Below are 23,565 nucleotides of genomic sequence, written 5' to 3' on the forward strand. Positions count from 1 at the left end.
AGAAATTAACGTTTAAAAAAAGATATATATCTGTAACAGCGGACCGGGCAGCGCTCCAGGACGCGTACTTTTCGCGCAACGGAGCTTTGTGAAGCGAAGCTGATTGGTTCTCCGGCGTCTGTCAACATTCCAAACAGTCCGTAGCGGCCGCCATCTTGTCTCTCGGTAGGATCGAGAGACAAGAGGAGGCCAAAGCGAAGGGGCAAATGACCATAAGGGGGAATAGTAGATCCTCGCTGACCCCCTAGGTTTGATGTGGAGGTTTTAAAAGGGCCCCGCGGGGCAAAAAAAAAAATAAATAATAATAATCGAACGGCTGAATGGATTTGCACGAAACTTGGCAAAATTGTAGGGACTGGTAGCCCGATGTGCCTTTGCTAGGTCTCAATATATGTGCTTCAGTGGATTTTGAGAAATTAACGTTCAAAAAAAGATATATATCTGTAACAGCGCACCGCTTCGCGTACTTTTCGCGTTACGGAGCTTTGCGTAGCGAAGCTGATTGGCTCTCCGGTGTCTGTAAACATTCCAAACAGTACGTAGCGGCCGCCATCTTGTCTCTCGGTAGGATCAAGAGACAAGAGGAGGTCAAAGCGAAGGGGCAAATGACCATAAGGGGGCATAGTAGATCCTCGCTGACCCCCTAGGTTTGATGTGGAGGTTTTAAAAGGGCCCCGCGGGGCAAAAAAAAAAAAAAATAATAATAATCAAACGGCTGAATGGATTTGCACGAAACTTGGTAAAATATTAGGGACTGGTAGCCCGATGTGCCTTTGCTAGGTCTCAATATATGTGCTTCAGTGCATTTTGAGAAATTAACGTTCAAAAACAAGATATATATCTGTAACAGCGCTCCGCTTCGCGGAGATAAAATTATATCTGTATTACCTAGCTGTTGCTAACACCAGTTAGCGACGGCTAGTAGGAGATAGCGACCATCTTGGGCCCCACTTTGCATGTGAGTGATATTTATCACTAATGACATGCAAAGTGGGCATGCCAAGATGTTAGCGACTGGAAACAGTCGCTAACATCGCTATCTCCTATTATCAACTTTTGGAAATATTCGAGATAAGCGCGAATATCTCCAAAAAGTAACAGCTGCCCTGAGCAGTTCTTAGCCATGTTATCCAATGGGAGGTGGATAACATGGCTAAGAGCATTAGCTCGGTAATGCATGAATATCGCTGAGTTTTCAGCGATATTAATGCATTGCGGTCGTTTTTTATCGTATTTGCGATAAACCTTGATAATAGCAAGGTTTATCTGCGATAATTTCTGACGGTAAAAAAATCTTTGCAATGCATCGTTAGGGATAAATATCGCTTAACTTTGGTAATATGCCCCAACGTCTGTTAACGTTCGATTCGAAGGAAATCAGGAAGTGTTGAAAAACATTGTCTGCGCCATCTTGTCTTTTTTCAAATGCCACACTTTTGTCGTGCACGGCAGCCATTTTAGATGCCTTGACCAGACCCACTCTGTGCACGCTGTCGATCCTTAGCATGGCTCCCCACCCTCGCAAGCATCTCACCCAGGCAGTGGTCACCCCCGCTCTCTGTCTTATGCATGGGTAATAAACCTCCCCCCATCTGCGCTGCTCTTCCCTGAGAATCACACCCTGTGCCCGCCCGACACCTCCCTTTCGCCCTATTCACTACCGCACCCTCTGACACTCCTTTTCCTCTGTGTCCGATTGTCCAGGCCGGTCCTAGGCTATCAGCTAGCCCTGCAGATGTAGTTTATGGCCACAGCTGTAAAGAATCACCCCTCTTCAAAGGAGTTATAGTAGATCAAGGCCCACACTCGATGAGATCCGTCACAGCAGAAGCGTTGCTATTATCTGAAAACCATCCTGTATTGTGATTGGGGAGGGGACCGAGCGTGAAGCGGAAGATTCCAGGGATGACTCTTTGTACATCAAAGTTTTTACAATTATGTGTCACATTAAAAATATATAGCACTCCGACAAAGTAGTAAGATTATAAAACTTTAATAATTTATAAATATATACAAGAAAACAAAAATAGTAATAACATATAAACATTTTTAGGGAAAAACAACGAAGTAGCAGTCGGCTGTGCGAATAGTCCCAACGCAGCACAACGTCCAGATTTCCGGCGTGGGCCGTCGCGGGGGGTGGGTCATCAGTAGCAAACTGTTGTGCGAATAGTTCCAAGGCAGCAGAACGCGCCGAAATCTAGATGACACGAAAGTGATGTCTAGTAAGTTGCCACCCAGCAAATAACGGCGTGGGGCGTCGCGGGGGGTGGGTCATCAGTAGCAAACTGTTGTGCGAATAGTTCCAAGGCAGCAGAACGATGGCACCAAGGTGATGTCCAGTAAGTTGCCGCACTGGTTTTGGTATCCTACAATGCTGCTCCGAATAACGGCGTGGGGCGCCCCGGGGGAGGCGGCGTGAACGGGCCTCTCCAGGTGGAGTGTCATCTGTTGTAGTGGGGCGCCCCTTTACCGTTTCAGTTGCCATTCCGTCCGTTTTTGGTCCACTGTGTCAAAAGCCGCAATTCAGCTGAGTTGCGCCCACTCTTGCGGTGCAGCGATAGGCGGCTGTCACAGGACTCTCAAAATGGCGGCAGGCTCTTTCCTTTTTGGGCCTGGTCCACTGAAATGGCCCTGGGACACCTTGGAAATCGGACGCTTGTCTGCTAGGTCTTGGACCCCATTCTCGAAAGCGTCCCCTCCGCCTTGAGAATTCATCAAAAGTTTTGGGGGCCCCGATTCCTGCAGGCTTCTGGTGGGGAGCGGCTGCCATGATTGCTCGCGGAATGACCACGACGGAGCTACGAGATGGTGGTGCTCTCATGCTGACGCCAGTTTAGTCTGAAACATCCAGAAACAAGGTGGGGCTTTCATCGTTTGGGAAAAAAAAAAAGTTTTCATCCAATGAAAAGTGTTGTTTTTAGGTCATATGATCAAGCCTTCCATCATTAGGAAACCAAAAGTAAAATGAACCAATGAAAAGTTTTATAAACAAGTCACATGACCTGTTATGCGGCATAGGGTATAAAATGCGGAGAAAATACGTTGGTACGTGAGGCGGCGTCAGTAGCGGACCGATGTGCGAATAGGCCGAAGGCAATACAACGCGCCAAGATCCGGATGGCACCGAGGTGGTGTCCAGCAAGTTGCCGCACTGGTGTGGCCATCCAACAATGCTGAAAGTCGGCGTGGGGCGCTCCGTTGGCCTGTGAGATGGCGTCAGTAGCGGACCGATGTGCGAATAGGCCGAAGGCAGCACAACGCGCCAAGATCTGGATGGCACCGAGGTGGTGTCTAGTAAGTTGTCGCACTTCTGTGGCCATCCTACAATGTTGAAAGTCGGCGTGGGGCGCCCCGTTGGCCTGTGAGATGGCGCCAGTAGCGGACCGATGTGCGAATGGGGCCAAAGGCAGCGCAACACTATTTTCTGACTGACACCACAAGGCGCTGAGATGCCAAGATCCGGATGGCACCGAGGTGATGTCTAAGTTGCGGACTGATGTGCGAATGGGGCCAAAGGCAGCGTAACAATATTTTTTGTATGGAAGATACCACTAGGCGTTGAGATGCCAAGATTCGGATGGCACCGAGGTGATGTCTAGCAAGTTGCTGTACTGGTGTGGTCATCCTACAATGCTGAAACTTGGCGTGGGTCGCCCCATTAGCCTGTGAGATGGCGTCAGTAGCGGACCGATGTGCGAATAGGCCGAAGGCAGCACAACGCGCCAAGATCCGGATGTCACCGTGGTGGTTTCATAGTTGAGAGGCACTTCATCTGCAGTGGGGCGCCGAGATCCGGATGGCACCGAGGTGATGTCTAGCAAGTTGCTGTACTGGTGTGGTCATTCTACAATGCTGAAAGTCGGCGTGGGGCGCCCCATTAGCCTGTGAGATGGCGTCAGTAGCGGACTGATGTGCGAATGGGGCCAAAGGCAGCGCAACAATATTTTCTGAAGAGAAGACACCAAAAGGTGCTGACATTCCAAGATCCGGATGGCACCGAGGTGGTGTCTAGCAAGCTATGCAGTTGAGTTGTGTGCGCACTTGCGCCGAATAGGTCGAAGGCAGCATAACAATGTTTTTTGAATAGAAGACACCACAAGGCGTTGAGATTCGGTTACCACCGAGGTGATGTCTAGCAAGTTGCCGCACTGGTGTGGCCATCCTACAATACTGCTCCGAATAACGGCGTGGGGTGCCCGAAGGGGGGGGGAGCCGGCGTGAATGGGCCTTCCTAGGTGGAGGCTCGTCTGCTGTAGTGGGGCGCCCCTTTACCGTTTCAGTTGCCATTCAGCTGAGTTTCGGCTGCTCTTGATGCTACAGCGACAGGCGGCTGCAAGAGGACTCTCAAAATGGCGGCCTGTTCTTTGAATTTGGGCCTGGTCCACTAAAATGGCCCTGGGACACCTTAGAACTCGGACGCTCGATTTTTTTTTCCTTTCCTGTACATGCAAAAAAAGGTAAATGCCCGGTACGTTACACGCTTCATCTGCCACGATGAACTCTCCAGAGGAACCGAAAAAAAATATAGTTGTGGTAACTATACCATGCATCGTCATATGGAGAGGTGGCACCAATTAATTATAGTGCTGCATAAAAGAGAGATTTGGAGGAGAACCCCTGACCTGCTAGTACATTCATCAAAGAAGTGGCACTGAGAGCTTCAGAGGCAAGGGAAACGGTCCCAAATATTTAGAAGAACTTTGGAAAGATTAAAATGACATGTTTAGATTGTGGCAAATTAATTTCATGTGGACAGATGAGTGTTACTCTAATAAATACAGCATATGAACATCATCATAGTCGATGGTTGGTAGAGACATTTTGACTATATCCTGGACCTGCCCGTCCTCGCCCAAAATGGCGCCGGAATAAATGGGACTCGTAACTCCTTGTTGTGTACTGGTTGCAGAACCTTGAAATCACGAGATACGTATGCAGTTTTGAAGCACATGGCGGGCGGGGACGAGAATTGATTGACTATTTCGACATCCCTATTGATATTAAGTTCTGATGTGTTATTGATTACTGTACTGTTGAAAGTTCGAATTAACGTCACCCATGGTACTTGCCCGCAAATGTATATCTAGATAATTTTATTGTAACTGGCCCTGTCGTATTTTAATTATAAAATGTACGTCCACCGATTCCGTAACTGTTAGACACCTTAGTTCTTGCAACCTAATGGCCCGCCCGTTACGTTCCTCTACAGTGTAAATGTCTATTCATCATATACGATTACAGTTTGCTCTGTGGCAGGCCCACGTGGTTATAGGCTCGTATTTGTATAATGAAATTTTCACAATAAAGGTTTTTAAAAGAAAACATGGTAGTAGTATATACATTGGTAAAGTTTTTAATAATAGTGACTGTTTTAGAATCATTAAAAGGCAAGTGAAATAAAGCAGACCAATTACATGAAGGGTAAAAGGTATAATACGAAGGAACGCAGTAAAGATAAATGGTCAAGGGCTGTTGTGTTTTCTATTCCTGCAACATAAAGTGATCGATAAGAATCTCATATTCAGGCGTATCGGCGACTAAGACAGCAGGTCGACCCTCTTTTGCTCAACGGCTCCGTCATGGGACGAAGAAACGCTCTTTTTCTCGAAAAAAGAATATATTTTACTTGCAGGACAGTTGTAAAATTTCCGGGAAAGTACATTAGCCTGGAACATTATAACATATATTTAAGAAAAAATAATGTTCGGAAGTAATGAAAAGCGTAATTTTTAGGTCATATGACCAAGCCTTTCATCATTACAATAAGAAAAGTAAAATGAACCAATGAAAAGTTTTATTAACAAGTCACGTGACTTGTTATGCTTACGTTACGCGCTGCGCGCCCCGGATGACTTCCGGATGCGCTAACGCGGCGCGTCATATGACGCATTACGCGACAACGCAGGTACAGAATATAGTCAAAATGTCTCCACCAACCAGCGGTCGGAACACAACCCCTTTCAGCAGGCTAAATAGTTCTGTTAAATGACAACAGAAGGGACAGGCAACAAGAACCATCAGTCAAAGAGGGGAGGGCTAGTTCTTCTCTACCGGGTTACATTGGGGCGCTACCGGAACTGATCGAATTGGTAGTCTACAGTGTTTCTGGATGTTTCAGACTGAAGCTGGGGTTAGCATGAGAGCAGCACCATTTCGTAGCTCCGTCGTGGTCATTCCGCAACCAATCATGGCAGCCGTTCTTTATCGTTATTTTGGGCGGGGTGGGTGGCGGAGCCGAGCTGTTTTGCAGCCATCATTGTGTGGAGTTCAGTTCATCTCACTAGTTTTGTATTTGTCATGAGGGGTTGTTCCTAATGTTTCTATTTTAGCGAGGTCAAAAAGAGATCCCATTAGTGGCCTACTGATTTTGCTCGATTCCTTTTCTTTTTTTTTTACACGATTTTTCGTTATCTGCAAAGACTAAACAGAGTATTGCGACTCTGTGTTTGTTTGTAAATAGAGAATGAACCAAAGAGAACTAATTCTAAAACAGTAAATACTTGGATAACAATCAATCAAATGGAGAGAGAAGCAGGCACGACGGATTACAACGGGGGCAAAGGCCTGCGTTAACTACCTTTCACTATCTGCAAAGAGAGAGTACTCCTAATAGAAATGAGGGGGGGGGGGCACCATTCAAAGCAGATCAGTGTGCATAAACACGAAAATGTTTTCACTTACCACGTACTTGACATTCGACAGCTTATGATATTTGCTATTAAAAAACCATTGAAATTCACTGAAAAAACCATAGGTTATAGACCATATATAGTTAGGAATTAGCATTTACAAAACCTTGAAAATTCACTGAAAAAACCATAGGTTATAGACCATATATAGTTAGGAATTAGCATTTAAAAAACCTTATTTTACTCACACAAAACCATTGAAATTCCATATATAGTTAGTTGCACTAACTATATATCGCGCACCCGCAATCCACTGCTGATCATGTCACATATTACATCATTCATGACATGGTCAGTGACATCACTGATGACATCACTGATGACATCTCAAATGACATCACTGATGACATCACTGATGACATCTCATTTGACATCATTCTTGTGCTAATACGATAAACCTCTTCAGACTCTAATATAACCTTAGATACACTCAGTGTATACAGACACTCACACACTGCCACTCATCCATGGAGTTACTCACACACCCAGTCAGTCATGCAAAGAAACAATCTCACCTCCATTTCTTCAACTATACAGTTAAACACACCTTACTTATTGAAACATATACTAACACATATTTACTCTCTTATACAATCCCTGATACAAGTTCACAATGATCGATACAACCACTCACTCATTCAGTGGCTCTCATGCACAGTTATTTATATATGCCAACTCTCACATGTACTGTGTTTTACATATGTACTTACTATGACATGTAGCATTGAGATATCCATTCACTCATCAATACACTCATGCACACAGTCAACTGCCCATGTAGCTGTTTCCACATGCACTCTTGAACTCATACACCTAGTGAATAAACTGCTCACACATCTATGCATAGAGTCACACACCTTCCAGCCACCCCCACACAAACTCAATCTCCCATAGAAATACTTGGGCAACCAATTAATAACACATATAGCCTCTCGTATAGCTAATGATCAACACATGCAGCAGTTTACAGAACAACAGACATAATGATGCACAAATTAAGACAGTTTAGTCACTAACCCATGCATTCAGTGAGACACATTTAATCACTCACTCATACAGTCAGTCACGCACCTACTAAATCCTTCATCCAGACACTTATACATCCACTCATTCTTCAATTTGTAAGACATATTTTAACTTTACAGAAACATACAGTCACTGGATGTTGTCATCAGTGATGTCATCAGTGATGTCATTTGTGATGTCATCAGTGATGTCATCAGTGATGTCACTGACCATGTCATGAATGATGTAATATGTGACATGATCAGCAGTGGATTGCGGGTGCGCGATATATAGTTAGTGCAACTAACTATATATGGAATTTCAATGGTTTTGTGTGAGTAAAATAAGGTTTTTTAAATGCTAATTCCTAACTATATATGGTCTATAACCTATGGTTTTTTCAGTGAATATATATATATATACATATTATTAACGAAACATATACAATATTTTTTCCGTAGGATAGCGAGAGGGATAAAGATTACTATTCCCACTCCAGAGAGCGCAATAGTAGGGAAAGCATTGGATTACGTAAGGTTAAAAATTACTATTCCCACTCCAGTGAGCGCAACAGTAGGGAAAGCGTTGGATAGCGTAAGGGTAAAAATTACTATTCCCACTCCAGTGTGTGCAACAGTAGGGAAAGCGTTGGATAGCGTAGGGTTAAAAATTACTATTCCAACTCCAGAGAGTGCAACAGTAGGGCAAGCATTGGATAGTGAGAGGGTAAACATTACTATTACCATTCCAGAGAGTGCAACAGTAGGGAAAGCATTGGATAGCGTAGGGGGTTTAAATAACTATTCCCACTCCAGAGAGTGCAACAGTAGGGAAAGTGTTGGATAGCGTAGGAGTAAAAATTACTATTCCCACTCCACTGAGTGCAATAGTAGGGAATGCGTTGGATAGCGTAGGGGTAAAAATTACTATTCCAACTTCAGAGAGTGCAACAGTAGGGAAAGCATTGGATAGCGTAGGGGTAAAAATTACTGATCCCACTCCAGTGAGTGCAACAGTAAGGAAAGCGTTGGATAGGGTAGGGTAAAAATTACTATTCCTACTCCAGAGAGTGCAACAGTAGGGAAAGCGTTGGATAGCGTAGGGGGTAAAAATTACTATTCCAACTCCAGAGAGTGCAACAGTAGGGAAAACGTTGGATAGCGTAGGGGTTTAAATAACTATTCCCACTCCAGAGAGTGCAACAGTAGGGAAAGTGTTGGATAGCGTAGGGGTTTAAATAACTATTCCCACTCCAGTGAGTGCAACAGTAAGGAAAGCGTTGGATAGCATAGGGGTAAAAATTACTATTCCAACTCCAGAGAGTGCAACAGTAGGGAAAACGTTGGATAGCGATTCCCACTCCAGAGAGTGCAACAGTAGGGAAAGTGTTGGTTAGCGTAGGGGTTTAAATAACTATTCCCACTCCAGTGAGTGCAACAGTAGGGAAAGCGTTGGATAGCGTATGGGTAAAAATTACTATTCCCACTCCAGTGAGTGCAACAGTAGGGAAGCGTTGGATATCGTAGGGGTAAAAATTACTATTCCTACTCCAGAGAGTGCAACAGTAGGGGAAGTGTTGGATAGCGTAGGTGTAAAAATTACTATTCCCACTCCAGTGAGTGCAACAGTAGGGAAAGCGTTGGATAGCGTAGGGGTAAAAATTACTATTCCTACTCCAGAGAGTGCAACAGTAGGGAAAGCGTTGGATAGCGTAGGGGTAAAAATTACTATTCCAACTCCCGAGAGTGCAACAGTAGAGAAAACGTTGAATAGCGTAGGGGTAAAAATTATTATTCCCACTCCAGTGAGTGCAACAGTAGGGAAAGCGTTGGATAGCGTAGGGGTAAAAATTACTATTCCCACTCCAGTGAGTGCAAGAGTAGGGAAAGTAAATCCTTCATATATAAATATAATATAAATAACATAAATAATAGTTTCAATTACAAAAGAATTAAATTATTTTAAAATGTTATAAAATATAATAATTATTCAAATTACAAATAAAAATTAACTAATAATAAAAATTACAGACTAATACTAATTATTTACCAATTACCAATAAATTAATTTACAATATAAATAAAATAAAAATTAGACACAAAAAATTAAATCCCCTATAAACTCACAACCCGAAACAGAAAAAAATTACTAAAATTAACATATTTATCAAATAATCAATTAAAATTATTTACCAATTATATTTTAATTAATTACCAATTAATAATTCATTAACAATTAATTCAAAGTAATTAACAATAAATAAACATATTTAATTATTTATAATTATTCATTCTCCAGGTGCCATAATAGACGTGTGATTGAGACATTGCTATTTTGCACAGTAGATTGAATTGCCTGTATTTTATGTACTGATTATTTTAGCCGCATTATTTAAAAAAAAAGCATTTTATCTTAAAACGCACTTACTGCCTTACCCAGATCCTCCAGTCACCCGCAGTCCTGTCCGCCCGCTCCCCGGTCCACCACGGGTTTTCCCGCTTGATGTGGAGGGAGTGAAGGCGGGACAGTGACATTCTTCTGGGGTAGAGGTCGGGGGCGGGAGCGCTGCCAGAATCAGGATAAAAGCGAGTATGAAGTAAGCACTCGCTAGAATATTCATTCTCCAGGTGCCATAATAGACGTGTGATTAAGACATTGCTATTTTGCACAGTAGATTGAATTGCCTGTATTTTATGTACCGATGATTTTAGCCGCATTATTTTAAAAAAAGCATTTTAGCTTAAAACGCACTTACTGCCTTACCCAGATCCTCCAGTCACCCGCAGTCCTGTCCGCCCGCTCCCCGGTCCACCACGGGTTTTCCCGCCTGATGTGGAGGGAGTGAAGGCGGGACAGTGACATTCTTCCGGGGTAGAGGTCGGGGGCGGGAGCGCTGCCAGAATCAGGATAAAAGCGAGTATGAAGTAAGCACTCGCTGGATTATTCATTTTCCAGGTGCCATAATAGACGTGTGATTGAGACATTGCTATTTTAAACAGAAGATTGAATTGCCTGTATTTTATGTACCGATGATTTTAGCCGCATTATTTTAAAAAAAGCATTTTATCTTAAAACGCACTTACTGCCTTACCCAGATCCTCCAGTCACCCACAGTCCTGTCCGCCCGCTCCCCGGTCCACCACGGGTTTTCCCGCTAGATGTGGAGGGAGTGAAGGCGGGACAGTGACATTCTTCCGGGGTAGAGGTCGGGGGCGGGAACGCTGCCTGATCAACATATAAGCAGGCAATGTGTTCAACGCGCAGCAGGCGCGCCGAAGGCGCGCCAAAGGCAAGCCCGTCTGCGCCCGTCCGCGACCGCCCTGGACCAGGGGCCCCCCCCGCCCCAAACCCAAATTCAGTCACATATTCACGGATAGAGCTGTTCTCCCTAAAACCCATGGGGAACCAATATTGCAATCTCCTGAACCCGGAGTACCTAACGCCACAATGCAACGATTGTAAATTTTCCTTCTCCCACTCAGCGTTAGGAATAACCGGCGAGAACACCTGGTTTGAAAAGGGTACTATTAAGACAAATGGTGATGCTATTAGACACTTCACATTCATTACCATAAACTGCAGATCTCTTCCGAAACACAAAGAGGATATTTTTACCTTAATAATGGATTTCAAACCGGACGCTCTGTTTCTGACTGAAACTTGGCTAAATGCCAGTTTGGATCCTGATATCGCTATAGCCCTACCGTCAAATTGTACCCTAGTCAGAAGAGATAGGGTGAACCAAATTGGGGGAGGCATAGGAATCATTTTCAAGAGAGAATACTCTTGTAAATGGGAAGATCTAACGCTAGCCAATTGTTAAGCCGGTCTTTTCAAACTTGCTCTATCACCACAAACCACTCTCACGGGAATCTTGATATACCGCCCTCCTGGAGCCGCCGGAGAATGGGTGTCAGCCTTCCCTGAATACATCACCCCTTTGCTATTAGAAGCATCCATCTTCACGATTTTAGGAGATTTTAATTTTCACTTCGAGGACCGTACATGCCCCATGGTTCTGAACTTCCTAGCCGACCTAGAAGCCCTTAACGTACATCTATGTAATACAGGCCCCACTCATACAGCAGGCCATCAATTAGACCCGATTTTTGCCAACTTTGATGGCCTTGCATGTGAGCCTGCAGTACCTTTACCATGGTCCGACCATCATCTGATCACATTTAAGATCAGGCTACCAGATAATAAAGCTGTGAACAGGCCCGAGAACTCTCATTTCAGAAACTGGAAAAAACTGAATATAGAAGACTTGAATTCCCAGCTAAAGAATTCCAGGCCCAATCTAAATCTAGATGACCTTAAAGTAAGAGATCAGGATAAAATTACACACTGGTTAGCCAAAGCTGTAGAGACAGTTATTCCACTTACAAGGAATAAACGGAAATTTGGTAGACCTCCAGTCCCGTGGTTCTCCGAAAGGCTAAAAATAGAAAAAAGCAAATGTAAAAAGCTTGAGAGACAATGGAGGAAAAACTATGATGTGGACAGCAAGGAAACTTACAAACAAGCCTTGAAGGTATACCATCTGTTATGCAAAATAACTAAAGGTGATTTTACCAAAAGTACCATTTTAGAGGCACAAAACAACTCCGGAACCTTGTTTAAGGTTCTAAAGGATTTAGCGGGCGCTACACATCAACCAGAACCCCCAACGCTGTCCACATCACAATGTAATGGCCTTGCAAAATATTTTAATTATAAAATAGCCAGCATTTACTCAACCCTCAGTGGAGATGAGGTCCCTAACCCTTCCCCTACTATAATCCCGAGATCTAGGGAGCTGGTAGACACTTCTGGGAATCTACTGACAATCTGGCGACCATTAGACCAGCACACATTTGTAGAAACTCTTAACAGCATTAAGTCCGGCTCCCCTAATGATCCCATACCAGCAGGTATTTTTAAACAACTAGATCCCGACATATTAAATGTCATTAGATTACTGCTAAATGCCTCATTAGGGGAATGCCAGCCGAATGGAAGCACGTGATGGTAGTACTGCTACTGAAAAAAGCAAACTGCGACCCAGAGATCCTCTCTAATTTTAGACCGGTATCACTTCTCCCCTTATTCTCAAAAATTTTAGAAAAACATGTAAACAAGCAGTTGGCAGAATACATCACCACCAACAAGCTACTACATCCCTCTCAGTCGGGTTTTAGAGCCGTGCACTCGACTGAATCCACCTTACTAGGAGTTACGGAAGTCATCCGTCAAAAGTTAGACAATGGGGGCACGGTGGCACTCATTCTTTTAGACTTGAGTGCCGCCTTTGACACTATATCCCATGAAACGTTACTTGAAACCCTATAGGGAATAGGGGTAAGTGGCGCAGCACTAAAGTGGCTAGAAAACTTCTTAGCAGACAGATCATATCAGGTATTCTCCAAAAATAACAGCTCCAATATTATACCTTCCCCGTATGGAGTCCCACAGGGGTCAATCCTGAGCCCGCTGTTATTTAATATTTATATCACCCCTCTAGCGAGCATAGCGGAAAGATTTGGTCTTAAAATCTTTTCATACGCAGACGATACACAATTGGTGTTCTCCTTGTTATCAACTGATAAAAAGAGTCCCTCCTCTCTCCACTCTGGATTACAGAGCATTGCACAATGGATGCACTCCAAGAAATAAAATTAAATGGAGACAAAACCGAACTGCTAATATTCGGTGAACAAAAAGATCTGTGGGGACCAGTTCATTGGCCTACTGAAATGGCTCCTCCCCCGACGGCAGTTCCGTCAGCCCGTAATTTAGGAGTAATAATTGATGACAAACTGACAATGCGTGCTCAGGCCGCTAAAACAGCCTCAGTCTGCTTTGCCATTCTGAAATGGCAGAGAAAAATTTTGTGGCAACTCCCTGAAGGGGTGCAAAGAACGGTAGTTCAGGCCTTGATTGGTTCAAGGCTGGATTATGGTAACATTCTGTTCTTAGGTGCCAACAAAGAAATTACACGCCGATTACAGGTCGTCCAAAATGCGGCAGCCAGGATACTCCTCCATCAACCTGGGCGGGTGCATGTATCGGAACATTTACGTAAACTACATTGGCTCAAGATGGGCAACAGAGCTAAATTTAAAGCTTTATGTTTCATGTTCAAAATAAACATAGGAGAAGCACCGGCATACCTTTGCAATCTGGTCCGTAAATACATCCCGACTCGTAATCTCCGATCAATCTATCAGGAGAGGTTTGTTGTCCCAAGATTCAAACAAGCACGATTAGGAGGACGCTCCTTTGGATACTTAGCTCCAATGCCGTGGAACTCTATCCCGCTCACACTGCCCCTAGAGCCTAATTACATAAAATTTAGGGAAGGTATCAAGGCATGGCTTTTCAACCAAGAATAAAAACTAGAAGTTTATGACCCCCTGGTAATGTACGGATCCAAGGCACCGGGAAACCCTCAGGGTAGCTGTTGCGCCATACAAATGGAATAAATAAATAAATAAATAAATAAGTTACTTCCCACCCTATTCCCCTATAAACCCACAACCCGGTACAGGAAATAAATTAATAAAATTAACATATTTATCATTTATTCATTTAAAATTAATTTTCAATTATATTTTAATTAGTTACCAACTAATAATTAATTACCAATTAATTCAAAATAATTAGCAATAAATTAATTAACATATTGAATTAATTATTAATAAATTACTTTGCACCCTATTCCCATATAAACCCACAACCCGCTACAGAAAATAAATTAATAAAATTAACATATTTATCAATTAATCAATTAAAATTAATTACCAATTATATTTTAATTAATTACCAATTAATAATTAATTAACAATTAATTCTAAATAAATAACAATAAATACATTAACATATTTAATTAATTATAATTAAATTACTTCCCACCCTATTCCCCTATAAACCCACAACCTGCTACAGAATTATATTACACAAAAAATAATAAATAATATTAACTTACCTTAAATTCGATATTTTTGTTGTCTATATTATGTCTAGTCGATATTATGTCCATTCAATATTTTTGATTCGATAGTATGTCCATTCTATTCGATATTAAAATATTCCAGTCGATATTTTTGTTGACTATATTATGTCTAGTCGATATTATGTCCATTCTATATTTTTTACTCGATATTGTGTCTAGTCGATATTAAAAACTCGATATTTAGACTCTATACTGGTCAAGACACTGGGTTTAGAAATGACAACAGTGAAAGAGAGCCCAATATTACTGAATTGGATTCTGGTGTTGTGCAGAGTCCTGGTGCTCAAGATACTTCTCCATCTGTGTCCACAGCAGAATCTGTATGTGGAAAAGATAGTCATCCTGTGTCTACCAAGTTTGGAAGGCAAATTGTTTCACCCAAATTTTTACGAGATTTTGTGTACAATAACATTTTCTTTTTGTTTGGTTCACTAATGTTCTATTTCATATGTTTGTGTTTCATTTTTATTTTGGTTTTGTTCTTTTTATTTTTTAGAAAGGGGGATGTGTAGTAATGTGTAGTAATGAACTAGCTTGGCATGGGGGTAGAATACTATGGGGGTCATTATGATGACGGGCGGAGTTTGTCCGCCCGTCACCATAGTGGGAAACGGGACCGCCCGCCATAAGGGCGGGGGTCCCGTGGGGGGCATTAGGATGTGCCCGCCACAGTGGCGGGCACATCCTGTAGTTTTAGCATTGTGGCGGGCGGTGCACTCTGCACCGCCCGCCACGATGCTAAAAAGGCTTTTTTGCATTTGCATATGCAAAGCGGCAGGCACCGCGCGGTGCCTGCCGCTTTGCATATGCACATGTGGGGGGTACCATAGGTACCCCCCATGTGCCCCCTGACAGTGTCGTGGACCTGGGGGCCCTGCAGGGGGCCCCCGCAGCAATCCCCGCCTGCCTTTCCGCCGCAGAAAAGCAGCTGCAGACAGGCACCCTAATATGGATGGCGGTGTCTGATAGACACCGCCACCATATGGTTCCATTACCGCCCCGGCCGCAATGCGACCGGGGCGGAAAAGCGGCGGACGGTGTTTTCGTCCGCCGCGGTCCCCCCCGCCATCCTAATATGGCAGGGGGGAATTAGAATGCGGATGTCGGGCGGATTGCCCCCGCCAGGGTGCCGGTGGCCACCGCCACCCTGGCGGGGGCAATCCGTCCGACATCCTAATGGACCCCTATGTGTAGAATGTGATTATATCAATTGAAATGTCTATGTATGTGGGGACTGTGGAATGTTCATGTCATTCTGCTTGTATCCTGGTTGGCATCGCCAGCACCCTTTTTACTCTACTTACTAATTTTAAAATAAAGAAGAATAGACTGGAATTAGTGTGGATCTTTACTACACACAGCTCAGAAACACAGAAAAGTGTTTGACAATACATGTAGCATTATAAAATTAGAGAATTTTTAACTGATATCACAGTTTTGTTCAAATGGGTTAATAATGACAAGTTTAAGCTATGCACGCCACAGAATGGTGACATAGTACAGCCCCCAGAACACAAAACTTCTGCACACATTCAGTTAACAATGTGTCCTTCCATGACATTTTCTTATCAACGAAATATATTGCCAGATTTAGAGTTTAACAGACAGGGCACTCCGTCACAAACATGACGGAGTACCCTGTCCACCAAACTCTTGGTCCACCCGCCTCTGTCGAAGGAAGCTTCCTCCTATGGCCTCATGGAGTAGGGACCATCAGAGGAGAGACATTACTCTGCCTGCCCTGTTTAGGGTGGACGGTATAATGTCCTTTATTCTGTTTGCCACCTCCAGGTAAAACCACCTGATGAGGGACAGAAGAAACAAATAATGACCCTCACACCAAAGGAAAAATATCTCAGGTGATGAGTGTCATTGATTTTTTTGTTTTTCAAAAACAAGCTCCCTCTTTTGGAATTTGTTTTTTCAATAAACAAGAACAGTTTTAATGTTTGATGAACACCCATCAAAACCAACTATGATCATCCACCAAATCTGTACCTTAAAGGAATCACCGTGATATTGGTTCATTTCATGGTGCAGAAAGGACTGCTGGGGAGGCAGTCATCTTTAAATTTGGGGCACAGTAGTCCTAAGGGCTGAGGACATCAAACCCTAACTCAGGCACGTTTTTTTTTATTTGTACGTGGTCACACACTCTGAATTATTTGCTATGGTATGTGAACTCTGGGTACATAAAAACAATTTTCACAACATGCCAGGTCCAAGAGTAGCAGTGGAATAAAAAATACCCAATTTAAAGCTCTGAGGTAATTCAAATACCACCGTATTGGGCATTGGCACTGGTGACACACCTAAGAAATTTTAGTAGCTCCTAATTTTCTGTTCTTCTGGCAAAGGGTGTTTGGTAGACTGAGCATCACATTGAAGTAGAGGCCGACTAGGTTTTGATAGGATAATTTCCATTTGTCCTTGTATGGTTGGAGACAGGCAGTAGCCACCTCATGTTTGGTGCAGCAATAACGCTCCCCTTTTTTCCTCCAGAGGGCAAATATAGCTGCAAGCATGCTCAATCTGCTCGGTTCCTCATCATGTATGGTCTCTTCTCATTTAAGGGAAATTTAGGACATGTACTAATCCCTAAGTTTGTGGTGACTACTAACACCCTAAAAAATTCCTGCATGCCGAATTCCCATGTTTAAACCTTATTTAGGGCATGATTTTTAGTTTGGCAGAAGTCTCATCCTCCACCAGGGCAACAGAGTAAATTACACCTCCAACCTTACAGGGGTGCTGACTGCCAAACATGAAATCTCCACTGGCCCAGCAGACATTTTCAAATATTGACAGGTCCATGCAAAGTTTTGTAACTTTGCCGGACGGCTACATCAAACATGAAGCAAGAGCAGGTCAAAAGTCCAATTTTTTTATTTTCAAAAAGAAATCCCAAATCAGGATTTTCTTTTTGAAAAAAAAATCAATTCTCTCCTGCCATGGGAGTTTCTTCCCATGGCGAAGGGGCCATTGAGAACTTTTAGGTGCCCCATACCCCAGGTTTTTCCTGGCGGGGATGTATGACGTTACAACGCATACTTTTACATCGCATGCCTTTACAACGCGGTATTTACAACGAACACCATTACAACGCATAGTGCTTTTAGGCGCTGGATAGTGATTTATTTAATTTACTATTCCAACTCCAGTCCCCGTGGATAGTAGGGAAGGTGTTGGATAGTATATTAAATACATTCCCTATCCTAGAGCGCCCCCCAGCGCAATGCGTTGTAATGGTTTGCATTGTAAGAGTTGCGTCGTAAAGGCACTGCGTGGTAAAAGTTGCGTTGTAAGTGATGATTCCCTCCTGGCGGTGATGGGCATTGGAAAACTACTACATGCCTGCCCATCTAAATTAGGCAGGCAAACATATCTAACATATCCAAGCGTAACCACAGCTAATAAAAGCTAATATAAATGTTGCAAGACAACCATAACATTGGGATTACCTTATTACATCTTTTAAAGGTAATTCCCAATTGTAAAGAGATGTACTTTTCCTGGTTGCGGTCAGTGCACTCACAATTTAAAATCATAATTCATGGAGTATTTGGATTTTAGGTTACAGTTTAGCAAATGACACTTATAGAAAGCTAAAAGAACAATTGATGGACAGAATGCTGTACAATGTCAAACATTCACCCCAGTACAGAGATCTGGGCGTAAATCCATTGCTTTTTTGCTCACCATGCCTTTCGAGTTCAGACCCAGCTATATTCAAATAAACCTTGAACCTGTTCCCCATGGGAACAGTCCAGACCGACCTGCCAGGCCCTCCCCGGACTGGAAACAAGCATCCTGGGATGGCATGGAACAGAGAGCAAAAAACAATGGATTTAGGCCCAGATCTCTATACTATACTCTATACTATGACATTGTTCTGCATTCTATCCATCAATTGTAGGGAATGTAAGTGCTGAGAGCTGCTGCGCTAGACAACAGCTTTTATTTCTTTAATTGTATTTGGACCCTCATCGCTCCTGCCGCCTGTTAAAGGTTTTACCCCTTAGTTGCTGCTTAAGTACTGTTTTTATTCTTGCTGCTATCTGCACTTTGCACACTTTAAATCATCATGTTCACCGGATTACCTTGCTTTCATGTGTCTCCACCTTCCCGGTCTGACGCGGCTTCGCCATTTGTTCAGAGGGAGGTTGACACACCTCCCTGCTGGTTGTCTCACTTCCGGCCTGGTGGGCGGAGCTCGGTGATTCTTCCCGCGCCGGCCAGCCTTTTAATTCAATGCTCCTGGGAGGTGGTGTTCCCCAAGGCTTTCGACTGCTCCAGAATGGAGACCGCGCGCCCCCTCTCCCAAAATATAAAAAATCCTGGAGGGTGGTAATCCCCAAGGCTTAGATGGACCTTTGAGCTCCCTCACTCATTTGTTTTGTAGCACTGAGGAATGGCGCTCCCCGGGCTACAGGGCCCCTCTGGACCCCCATCCAATGTAATATTTTAGGCCCCAGGATTTGGCCCTCCCAGGTAGCTAATTTTTAAACAAGCACAGGAGCCTCCGCTTCGTTTTTATTTTTATTACGGCAGATCCATGCACCCAATGCACATTTCTCAGTTGTTTCCCCCCCAAAAAATTCTTTTGGGACCCCCTAAGCAGGTCTAGATGATCTAAATATTTCTTACATGCCCTCTTTATACATTTTGGACACTTGTCCCACTATTTTCTAGATCCTCGCTTCTACCCAGGCACAAAATGGCTGCCAAAACTTCCTAGTTTCGAATGTTGACAACCACTTGGCAGTCAATTAGCGCATGATCGGGACAGTGCGCTTAGAGTGCATGTAAGATGCGCGGATCCACCGAGGCCATAGATATATATGAACATTTATTTGTAATTTTCTCAGGAACTACTGAACGGATTTACACCATTTAAGCAAAAGACACGAGTCTGAACCAAGGACTACCACTTTGCCGAATTTGGTCAAATTCCGTTCAGCTGTTCGGGCTGTAGCCGTGATGAACGGGATAGGAGACCCCCTTTCTTCTCGGCCCCCGCTTCAAATGCAATATTTTAGACCCAGGGATTTCTCCTTTCCACATAGCTAATTTTTAAACAAGCATTGGAGCCAGCGCTTTGTTTTATTCATTGAATTTCAAAGTTTTTTTATGTAAAGTAAGATATTCTTACAATTCTTAACTATAGCGTCACATTAACCATTGTTAAAGGGGAAAAACAAAATAACCAAATAAGATTTATGCTGGGTGCTTCCTTGTGTCTGGAGAAAACTGTACCCCTCTGAAGAGCTCTAACAAGAACAAAACATGTGTCATGGATTGCTTTTATACATTACAGATTAGCTTGGATGGTACTTTACCAATCCAAAGCTGCAATACTGTGCCTGGAGTGGTAAAAAGGTTGTTGTCATTTTACATCTTGGCGTGGATGGCACTAGCTAATCCAATGCTTAAAGACTTGGCTGTAAAAACCGAAAGAGGTAGGTATGGAGGTCGCTGTGCTAATCCTATGCTTAATTTCTTTGCTAGAAAACCAGACATTTGAGTTGAGCAGATTAAGAGTGTTGCTGGTGTTGTAGGATGCTCTATATAGGAGCTGCTCTCCATCTAAACTTCGGAACAACCCAGAGTTCCTTGCTTCCTTATTTGCATAATTCATGCAGCACTCTAACCTGAAAGGTTATTGTTTTGATACTATGTGCATGTGTGTGTGTGGATAAATAGATAGATCCAGATATACATATAGCTATACAGATATATAACATAATGGGCAATGGTTTAGGGCCTTATTTAGTGTTTGGCTGCTGGCTACTCCGTCACAAATCTGACAGATATACAGTTCGCCTTAGTATAAGAGCATTAGGATAGAATTAACCCTTAATATAGACCAATATTGCCATTGAGGGGTTCTGGTGATAATATACACGTAAGTGTCAAATCTCTGAAATGACAATATATGAAGATATTATACATGGTACCCTTTATTTTTATTTTTTTTAATTATATTTATTTCGGGACAGTTAAATTAAAATATTCTAACATTTAACACGTAGATCACAAAAGTCATTTGATTTTAAAAAAAACCGAACTATATGAATGTAATACATCTGAGTTTCAACTCACTGGTGGCACCGCTAAAATGCATAGGCAGTGAAAAAAGCATAAACAAAAAAGTGCCCAAACCCATATAAACTGGAAGGTGTTGTGGTTGCTTTATTTTGGGAGATCGGTTTTATGTTGTCTTTAAATCCGAATTTATAAGTAGAGTAAGAGGACTGACTATAAAATCACATGATCATTGCGCTAGGGCTCTCCCTGTGATCCCAGTTGTCAGAAAGATCAGCTATTGCCTGGAGTATTCTGAGCAGTCTCAGTGCAACTCAGGAGTGAGAAAAGCCAACAATCACACATGTCGTGTATCTATGGGGAAATTCCTTATTCAGTAAAATCCTTAATCATAGATTATACTTAATGATGGATCTAAAAAAGACCAGGAGTCCCGTTGGACCGTCTTATTTTGCATACATGTAAATCATTCTTAGTCCCAGAGTTCGAGACCAATGATATGCATAATTAACCCTGGAAGTCAAATATCCCAATTGTGAGACAAATAGTTTGCTTCTATTGGACAAATCTGTCAAACTACATTTACATTATCATTCCACCCATCTGTCTGATTCCAGTCACAGGCATTGTATCTAATTGGCACAGTTTGTATATTTTAATGATCGCTGAGTCCCACCTCACATAGCAGCTACATCGTGCTATTAAATGTCGGGGACGGTGACAAGGTCAAAGGGTGAACGCTATGAAATAGCCGGCAATGGAGGTGATTTACTTATGTGAACCTCATTAAAAACGCACCCAAGTTTTTGTAGGTTGATAAAAAAAATTGGAATGTCTTTCAGAATCATGAAGTTTCAAGAAACATTTATCTCTCACACTGGAGCAGAGATACAAGTTTTGGAGGAATTGGCGAACTGAAGGGCATATTTATAAAAATATTGGCACAGGGTAGTGCAGCTGCCTTGCTTCACTGGCAAAGGGCAAGAAAGTGACGTATTAAATCATTCCTGTCCTTTCCACTTCCGCTGGTGCCATTTCAGCAGTCTTTTTCCAACACAGGCACCCTTGCACCATGGGGCAACCGAGATTGTGTTGTAGGCAGGATTGTTTTTGAGCACTTTCCTACACAAAAACAAACCATGAAGGCATTTCTTATTTCTATGTGTGCTGCAATGTGCAAGAGGAAAAATCAAGGAGAAAAAAAGATATTTCTCCTCGTTAGGCCTCACCTGGGGAGGCGTATCTTTTTGGCGCACTTGCAGGTTTACCAGGTTTGATAAATCTGTGAATGCATCAAAAATCATGGGATTTGCAAGGAAACCCCCACCACGCTGCCCATGGAATGCCTCCCTTGTACAGAGTAAGGCAACGCAGCGATTTGCGCTGCTTTGCCTTATTCCTGAATTATGAAGACAGTCAAAGCCACGCAGTATGACTTTGTGTGGATTCATAAATCTGACTTCGAGGCTTACGTCATGCATGTAACACTTTGTGTGGTGCAAACATGATGCAAGCCTCTCGCACGATTTAGTTATAGGAGCAAATTTACCAGAACTGTGGCATAGGGCAGTTACTTGTGTCACTGGGAAAGGGCAGAAATGCACTGTATTTATCCAATACATTGCATTCATGTCCTTTCCCCCTGTGCGGCCACCATTTTGGCAGCCTAGTGCCAGCCCTTGCACCCCTGTGCAAGGGTGCCTGTTTTGTAGGCAGGATTGTTTTTGTGCAGGAAGGGGCACCCTCTTCCACAAAATAGTCCTGGTAGGCACTTTCCTCTTTCTATGTGTGCTTCAGAATGCAGCGCAGAAAGAAAGAGGAAAAAACCAGAAGAAATAAACATATTTCTCCTCAGTAGTCCTTCCCAGGTTTACCAGGGATGGGTCAAAAACCATGGAATTGCATGGGAACACCCACAGCAATGCCCATGGAATGCCTCCCTTGTACAGAGTAATGCAACACAACAATTTCCACTGCTTTGCATTACTCCATATTTATGAATCTGTTCAAAGACACTCAAAGTAGCTTTGCGTGGCTTCATAAATATGGCTGAGAGGTTTGTGTTGTGCATGTACCATGTTGCGTGGTGCGTGCGTGATGCAACACCCTCATAAATATGCCCATAGATTGGTATTAATTTAAAGGCAAGTAGAGATGTCAACAGAAGAAATTATAAATAGTACCAATTGCACTACACATCTCATTACAAAAAAAAACGGAACAACATAAATTGTAGGAAAATAAGACCAGGAAAATATTGACCTGCCTTGATGACACCAGTGCTAAACACACTGTTGGCGGAAAATAGTGTAAAACCTTTCACAAACTACTTAACACCTATAAACAGTACTTACATTCTAACAGTGTTAGATTGAGAAAATAGACAGAGCTGAAATAAGACTAATCTAAACAAAACACGAACACCACAGACACCTATGTAGGGTCTCAAGCTCAGCTAGGGGCACCAGGAAAATACTGAGCAAAGGGAAATAGGAAACACTATTCAGTAAAATCAACACATCATGTGAAATAACCAAAAGAAAAGATCAGTGGTATGTCAAGAATGTATGCAGGGTGATAGCAAACATATTTAGCTTGTTTCATGGAGCTGGTTCGTATCTTAGTAGGGCGCCTATCAGACTCGACTGTGGATATAAAAGGAGAAATAAAGATACCTAGGGGGCTAGACAGTACGTTCACTACTGAAGTTAAAGAACACATATTGCCCACATTGATATGTGGCTTTTTTCACTCTACAGTAGCAATTTGTACCGAAAATCCATAGCTCACCTATCCCATAATCCTCTATCTGGTGGTTGAAACCTTAAA

Source organism: Lissotriton helveticus, chromosome 3_1 (genome assembly GCF_964261635.1).
Source record: "Lissotriton helveticus chromosome 3_1, aLisHel1.1, whole genome shotgun sequence".
NCBI classification, from domain to species: domain Eukaryota; kingdom Metazoa; phylum Chordata; class Amphibia; order Caudata; family Salamandridae; genus Lissotriton; species Lissotriton helveticus.